Below are 8,275 nucleotides of genomic sequence, written 5' to 3' on the forward strand. Positions count from 1 at the left end.
TTCTCACCTGATATGGCCCCTCCATGAAATACCTACAGCTAAAATCCCATTTCCTCGTGAAGTACACAATATTGACCCCAGAGTCTGGGAACAGGCAAGGCTGAGTGCTCTGACCACGCTATTCAACATTGTACTGGAAATTACAGCCAATGCAATAAGGGAGGCTGAGAAATCAGAGGCACACAATTTGGAAAGTGTGTCTGTTACTGGGGGACCATCTTCCACCCAACCCCCCCGCCTCTGCTCTCACCTTGGGGTTGCCAGGCTGAGACTCTGCAAACAACAATTCCCCTTTGCCCACCGGCTCTCACCTTACATTCAGCCAACAGCCGATGCCAGAGAGAGGCAGGAAGGGCCCAGCCCTGGAGGAGAGGTGACAACCAAGCTTAGTGTGAGCTCCCGGACATTACCCCCGATGGGAAGGAACACTGTTGGAACTTTGGCAAAAGCTGAACAGGGACTGTTGGTCATGTGATTGTGTTATATTATCCGACAGTTGCACTGAGGATCTGTAGGGGAAAGTCCATGCTCCCAGGAGACGCACACCGAGGTAGTCACGGGCGAAGGGACATGGGGTCTCCCTCTTACTCTCCGTTGGTTCTAAAAGCACTTCAGAGAGAGTGTGAGTGTTGACGGAAATGGGATAAAATGTAAGAAATCAGTAAGTCAGAGTTAAGCTACACAGAGAGTCCCTTCTTTATTCTTGCAACTTTTCTTGAATTTTCTTTGTTTGAAATTATTTCAAAATAAACGCTAAAAAAAGAACCGAAGAAGGGCCGTTAAATCCGGGACAAAATCCGTCTCTCTCAGGAGGCGGCCATATGCTCACAAGCACAGCAAGCCGGGCCCCGGCTCCGAGCTCACAAGCACAGCAAGCCAGGCCCCGGCTCCGAGCTCACAAGCACAGCAAGCCGGGCCCCGGCTCCGAGCTCACAAGCACAGCAAGCCGGGCCCCGGCTCCGAGCTCACAAGCACAGCAAGCCAGGCCCCGGCTCCGAGCTCACAAGCACAGCAAGCCGGGCCCCGGCTCCGAGCTCACAAGCACAGCAAGCCGGGCCCCGGCTCCGAGCTCACAAGCACAGCAAGCCGGGCCCCGGCTCCGAGCTCACAAGCACAGCAAGCCGGGCCCTGGCTCCGAGCTCACAAGCACAGCAAGCCGGGCCCCGGCTCCGAGCTCGCGAGGCTGCTCTGCTGTCGAGCGAGCTGAAGCCGCGTGTTTCACGGCTGACCTTAGGTCCCTGGAGCTGCATATTTTCCGATCAGATGTTCTTTCACAGAGAAAGAATGTCCAGTTCCTGCGTTTGGTCTCCTGTTAATGATGCTTTCCGGGTGCACACGCTTCTCTAGGGAGAGTTCAGATCTCTCGCCCACCGGACGCAGGTACCGGGCACTTGCCGGGCACAGACTGTGTCATGGGAGACGTGGGTGAGCTCCCCATCCTTGTGGCAGCTATGGGCGGTGGGTAGAGAGTCCCAGCTTATCTCCTGTCAAATATGGAAAGAATAGTCAAATCGCCTGGTATCTTGCAGTTTTCAAAAATTTCAATCCATCGTGTAAACAACAGCATGGGTGTGAATGAAACCCATATGTAACAGTCACGAACGCAGACCGTCCCGGCTGCGTGGGGAAGCTGGCCTGAGCTCCTCGAGGTTCTGCGGCCGCTCTCCTGAGCCCTGTCCCCAGGCGGGAGGGCCCCCGTGGCAGCCAAGGACCGGCCCAGGGCCCCAGGAGGGGTTCCGCCAACAAATGTCACCCGACGGGTGAGGCCTCAGAGCGGGGAGACGGCCTTCCCTGAGGGTCAGTACGCAGACCCGCAAGGCCTGCCTCTCGTCCAGCCCGTCTCCCTGCTGTGAGTGTCGTGGGTAGCAGTAGGCCCCTCCTGCCAGCAGATCTGACCAGGGGTGACCAAAACTGTCCCGGGGCCACTTCCACACCCCTCCTGAGCGAGGCAACGACCTGATCCACATCCATTTCCAGGACTGAGATGGGCGCTCGGATCAGAGCCAGAATCCCCGGGTCCCGCCCTTTCTCCATTCACCAGACTCCTCAGCACAAGACAGGGCTGGACCTGCCGTGGGCGCAGAACCGGGCGAGAGCTTCATGGCGGGGGAGGGAGGGTCAGCTCACCACTAACCTGCGTCTAATTCCAGTAGGTGCAGGTTATACTGCTAACGCAGTGCTCACAGCGACCCCGTCACAGGCGCCACCGTCATCCCCGTCAGGTGGGGAGGAAACCGAGGCACGCGGAGGCCACTCGGCTGGGAAGCTCAGAGCCTGGATTTGAAGCCCTGATTCACCAGGCGTCCAGCTGCCCAAAGGACCAGTCTAGGAGAGTGTGTCAGGGGTCCTGGCCAAGGGGACCTGGGGCAGCGCAGGGACGAGGATCTGCAGGGCTGGGGGGTCCTGCAGCAGGGTCTGTGTGTGCAGAGGCCCTGAGGGGACGGGGCCAGCTCTGCAGACCCTGGGAAGGCGTGCGGTCTGGGTGCAGATGGCAGGGGCTGTGCTGGGAGGTGGGCTGGCAGCCGGGGCCGAACCCGCAGGCAGTGCACGCCCCAGGGGAGGGCCCTCCTCAGCTGCGGGCAAGCCTGGTCGCCCCCCGCCGCGCCCGCTCTGCCCCGAGTCCTGCAGAGGTCGCACCCCACCTGCCTTCACACCAGCCAGAAAAGGTACGGGAACAAACAGACCCTCCTCACCAGGCCATTAGGAACAGGCAATTCACAGAGTGTGGGGGCCGATAAAAGGGGACTTTTAAACTGTACCACGAGCTTTACAAGATTCCAGCCGTGGAGCCCTTGTCCACTCGGGGGTGGGCGATGCTGGAAAGTTCACCGGCTTCAGCCACGTTTACGGAGCCCCTCGGGGGGTGGGGGCGGCCCGCGGAGACCTGGGACACGGGTCGGCCCTGCCCGGCTTCCTGGGCCCCCACGGCTACGTCCTCGTGAGCGACAAGGAAACAAGAACGGAGCGATGGCCCTGCTTGGGATAGAAGGTGAACGGGGGCCACTTTGGATGGGGTCAGAGGCCCCTCTGGGGAGGGGACATTCCCAGAAGACCCAGGGGGACAGCCGCCCTGGGGCCTCCGATGGTCCAGCACTGACCAGCCCTGCGGAGGGGATGGTGGAAACCAAGGGGTCCACACAGGCCTGCCTCTGCCCGAGCCCTCCCAACCTTGGCCTTGCTGACTCCCGGCCCAGCAGGCTGGGTCACAGGTCCCGGGCCACCTCCTCCCTGAAGCCACCCTGCCTGCTCGCCCGCTGCCCCTGGTACTGGCATTTACCCCACCGTCACCTTTGAACCTTGACTCATCCAGCGCTGTGTACCCCCACGCCGACCCCACGGGGGCCGGAGAGCAGGGTGGGTCTGCCGCCCCTTGGGAGCAGGGGGAGGGGTTGGGCGGCACCGGAGCCCCTTCTGGGGGAAGCCACCTGACCACCGGCCCAGCTGAGGGGCCCGCCCGCTGCTCCTGGAGCAGGGGGCCCCTCCCACCCTGCAGGACCCTGAAGATGTAGCCCAGGCTCTTGGTCATTTGAACGGAGTGGCAGACGGGGGCAGCGAGAGGGGAAACTGTGTCGCTGGGTCGACGTGTGGGGTCTTAGTTTCCGCAGAGCAGCTCAGAGATGTGCGTCAGGTTGCTGCGTGTGTCCCTTGAGGAGGCGCTAGGACTCGCTTGATCGCTGCCTATGGTTGAAGCCGTCATTGCTGCCCTGGGTTGACTGCTTCTCCTTTGCTTCTGGTTCCCTTACTTCTCTAATTAGTAACCGCTTGCGTCTGCTCTCTGGACCTCAGGGAAGGCCTAGGAGACTAAAGCTTTTTTACAAACAAGAAATGGGGGACACGGAGGGGCTTTTGTACCCAGGGGGGTCCTGCTGGGCTTTCGCAGCCGCCCTGGGACCCCCCGTCCTGTGCTCCTGACAGGCCCCCACCGGGCAGGCTTCAGGAGGCGCGAGGCAACCGCCAGGCGTCCCTACCTGCCCAGGACGGGTGCAGCCCAGTGGGCGTGAGGGTGGTGGGTTGGCTCTAGGGTCCTGCTCGGAGCGGGCCCCCCAGGAATCCTCACGCATTTCGGGGGGCGGAGCTGCAGAAACACCCTGGGCCGGGCTCTCTGAGAGGCAGAGTCGGGGGAGGGAGAGCTGGGGTGACCGCGCCCAGGACCAGAGGTCACAGGAATAGCTTCCGGCACCGCCAGGGCCAGAGCACAAGGCCCTGGGCAGCTGGAGGGCGACGACCACGGAGAGAACAAGTCTTGCTAAACCACAGAGCTGCCTGTGGGTAAGTCTGTGGAGTTTTCCTCTTAACGTTCCCTTGAACTTATTTTCCTTAAAAACTCTGATCTGATTTTGGACTGAAGGAAATCAGAACATGCCACCCCAAACTGTGCCACTCTGGCATGAAGATTATTTTGAGCTGAAGGTGGTTAAGAAACAACAAGCACATGGGGGGTCTCTGCCCTCGTCCTTTCTTCCCTTTTATAAAGATGGTTTCTTCGTGCAAAGGTGTCTTCAGGAGATCACTCTTGGGCTTGAGTCTGTATAACAGACCTCACTAAGCAACCCATGTTTCCACAGTTTCCTAGTCACCTTTCCACAACGTACCCCCACAGCCCCCCGCCCCCCGCCCCCCCGGCCCCGTCTCTTCTCCAGGAGGGCTGCCCTTTGCTAAAATGACTGTATAACCACCACCCTCCACCCTGCCTCTTTGCAGTTTTCTTTTCTGTGATGCAGCCCCACCCCCATGTACATGGGAAATGAACCTTTTCCTCTGTTAATCTGGCTTTTCTCAGTTTAATTCACAGACCTCCGGGAAGGAACTTAAGAGGGTAGAAGAAAGGCTCTCCTACAGTACGGTTAGGCACACGCAGAGTTACTGTTTTTAAACTTTGAGAAACCTTCACAAATCTTTTCTTTTGAAAATTGTAACAGCCCCCCAGGCCAGATGGCAGGGTGTCCCATCAGCGGATGGGGTAACGAGAAAGTCCGATGTTGGCCCACTGTCCCCACAGATGTTCTGCAAGGTTGCCCTGACCCACAGAACCCGCTTCTCGAGTATTAGAGGCGCCTTCATTATCCCAAAGTACATCCTGTCCCGTGTCTGGGAGTTCACTTCTAACTCCTACAGGAAAAGATACAACACAACTGGCCATGTAGTGTGTGGGTGGACGCTCCTTCCCCACATCCTGCAGCCGACTGTGCAGGCCTCCATCCCAGCTCTGCGCCTGAGTCACGGCCTGCTGGGCCTCCACACCCAGGCCTGGGATCTGGGGAAGCAGTTTTGTTGGATGTTGGTCTGTTACAAGGAACGCGCCTTAATCTTTTTCCTGCGATAGAATGTGGGCTGGGACGAGCAGCTGGACAGTAGCCCCAGATGGGTCCCCACCGACCTCTCACAAAGTCCGGCAGCCACGCGGCTTAATGCTCTCAGGACTGGGGTCCCTGCTGCAGCCAGCTGCGCCCCACGTCCTGAGCAGAGTCTGGGCCCTTCCCCCTGCTCCTGGCGCAGACCTTCCCATCCGCCCACACCCTCGCCTGTTGAGGGGGGCCGTCCGAAGGCTGGCCAGGGGGAGCTACCAGGGCAGATGCGAACTCCTCCCTGCTGAAAATGAGAGCTGAGACTCCTCCTCCCCTCCCTTTCCAGAATGTCTTTCTCTGTCTTTTCCAAATGTTTGTAAATCTTTTTAATGGGCTATCTCACCACTCAGGAATGTCTCCTCAAGGCCTGAGAGCCAGCTATGTGAACTGTGATCCTCAAGGAAGGTGACTCCCCGACACCCGTTTCCTGGGGGGCGGGGGGTGGGGGGAACGGGCTGAACGAGTCACTGGGCTCTAACTGCAAAGCCTCCTGATTGAAAAGAGTCTGGTTTCTTTCTGTCTTTGCGGTGGCTTCAGCAGTGGCTGTGCTGTGCGTCACATTGTGGTTTAACGCAGCTCATCATACACTTGTGTCCTTCTCTTCTACCCTTATGGAGAGGTTTCCTGGGTTGGAAAGAGACTTGGTTTTAATTCTGTCCCCCACGGAGCCCTGGCCGTGGGAGGAGAGAGGGGTCGAGGCGTCCCCCTCCCTAGTCACTCCCTCGCCTGCAGGCCCAGGCAGAGCCGCTCCCATTGCAAACCCTGGCTACTGCACCAGTCCCTGTAAACAGCCTTTGCCAAACTCTCCTCCCCCCGGGGCGTGCTTCCCTCTGCCGGGCACCCACGTCCCACCACCTGGGGCCCACCTTTGCCGAGGTGGCCGTCGTGTCGGCGGCGTTTGGTCCTGGGGGTCAGGAACGTCCCGGCAGATGGAAGGCCACACAGAGCGTCAGGGGTTCCAAGGCCCGGAGGGCAGCTGCACTTCTTCCTGCTCCCCCACCCACTCCCCTACACCCGCACGTGCTCCGCGAGGCTGGGCCTGAAATGGGCCACATCCCCTGCCTGCCCAGCTCCCACGCCTGCGCCCCCGGGGCCGGGACTCTGCCCATGCCTTTCCAGCATTAAGGGTGTCAACCTTTCCTCAAGTACCCTTTCACAGCCGTGGCGGGTCAGCAATTTAGACCCGGCTGTCCCTGCCGTGGACGGTCCCAGGTGAACGTCGCCATCCCGCCCACCCAGCCGGAGCCCCACACGATGCCGGCCGGTGGCATCTCAGCCTCCTCAAGCCCTGCACTCAGCCTGGCCACCCTCCCGCCGCAGGGACTCCCAGGAACGCTCTCCTGGGCCCCCCTTACTTCCTTGGGTCTCTGGTCGTGGAGCAGAAGGCGGAGACGAGGACCCGAGGCAGAAGGGCCCCCACAGACCCCCTTGGGAGGTGCAGCCGGCCTCACACCAAGCACTCGTGCACATGCACACGCACGCACACACATGCATGTACACGCGTGCCCGCGCGCTCACACACGTGCACGCCCACGCCCGTGGACCTGGAAGGAGTGCTGGGCAGTGTGCCCGCCTGGGAGCTGGAGCAAAAGCCTGGGAGGAGCCCAGCCATGGGAGGAGGGCCCCACCACTGCACTCGGCCGGAAGTGACAGTGAGAAGAGAAGCCCCTGGTGGGCCCGGCATCCCCACAGACCTGCACTACAGGCAGGGTCTCCAAGGCTGGGACGGCGCGGGCCTCTGGGCCACAGCCCCGCCATCCAGGGCAGGAAGGGCCCAAGCGCGCCCTCCCCCGCCAGGCCGGCCCAGCCCCCAGGGCCGCTCTGGTTCCCAGGCCCCCTGACCTGCCCAGCCCAGCTGCTCTGAGCCTGGAGGCCTGCCAAGCGCTCCGACCTTCCTCCCCCAGCCCAGCCCCGTGGCCGGCACCTTGTGCTCTCCCTACCCCTTGGGCTCTCCCCGGCCCACCGTCACAAAGGACCCGAATCCCCTGCGGAGAGAGGCTGCCTTTCCCTCCTCCCTTCTGTCTGTGTGTGGCTAACACATCGGAGGCCATGGGCCTGAGGGAGTCGCCGGAATCGGCAGGAAGGAGGTTGGGCAGCGCGGCCGGCCCCTCCCACCCTTACCTCTCCACCTCCCCAAGGGCCAGCGGGAGCCTCTTCCCCCAAAGCGGCCGGTCCAGGCCCCCAGCCGTGTGCCCCTGGCTGCGGGTCTCGAATCTCAAACGGGACAAACTGGGAGGCTGGCCAGCCGGCCTTTCCCCATCGCTGAGTCCACGGGGAACTTCTGGGCAGCAGACGTGAACCAGACACAGGACCCAGAGCCACACGATGCTTGGCCCGCTGGTCCCCAGTCACCCGCACCTTGAGTTTTTCTTATTTACTGAAGTCAGAGACAAAAGAAAGCTGAAAGGCAAACCCACGGGCACAGAACTTTCACTTTTCACGTGGAGGATAAAACTCCCAAACGTCATGAAAGGTACAAGTGAACGGAACGCAGGAGTGGCTCTTACCTGACAGAGGAGGGCTTTCTTCCAGGTCTCCTGGGGCTCTGAACGCTGGGGATCCCATGAGAACCCCCCAAACCACTCAAGCTTAAAGGAACTGAAAAGACAACCCCTCTTCCGGTCCCTAATTTGTCTGTCACAGACCCTGAGCCTCAAGGCACGAACGGAAGCTGATTAAACGGCAGCAGACAGTGGAGACTTTCTCACCTTCTCTCTTGTCCCCCGAGCCAACGAGCTCACGGTCAAAGGCGCTTCGTGGGCCCGGACATCAGGTTGGTTCCCCGAGGCGGCTCTGACAGCTCCGTGCGGGGTCACATGTGCATCAGGGGGTCTTTATTTTCTATTTCTGCCCTCAGCTCCCTCACAGGCCCTCTCAGGGCAGCCTCAGGGTTAATGCTTGGTCTCTCTTGGGTTCGCACACCCTCCCGG

General features: G+C 60.6%; 1 long non-coding RNA gene across 1 annotated transcript; it reads right to left on the reverse strand.

Annotated features, from left to right (window-relative positions):
* Positions 1-672: 672 nt before the first annotated feature.
* On the reverse strand, positions 673-7,348 carry LOC141278633 (uncharacterized). Its single transcript, XR_012331680.1, has 3 exons — positions 6,212-7,348; positions 2,135-5,969; positions 673-1,484 (listed from the first exon to the last, which is right to left on the reverse strand). It is a non-coding gene; the product is annotated as an uncharacterized lncRNA (long non-coding RNA).
* Positions 7,349-8,275: the final 927 nt, after the last annotated feature.

Source organism: Tursiops truncatus, chromosome 4, assembly GCF_011762595.2.
Source record: "Tursiops truncatus isolate mTurTru1 chromosome 4, mTurTru1.mat.Y, whole genome shotgun sequence".
NCBI classification, from domain to species: Eukaryota; Metazoa; Chordata; class Mammalia; order Artiodactyla; family Delphinidae; genus Tursiops; species Tursiops truncatus.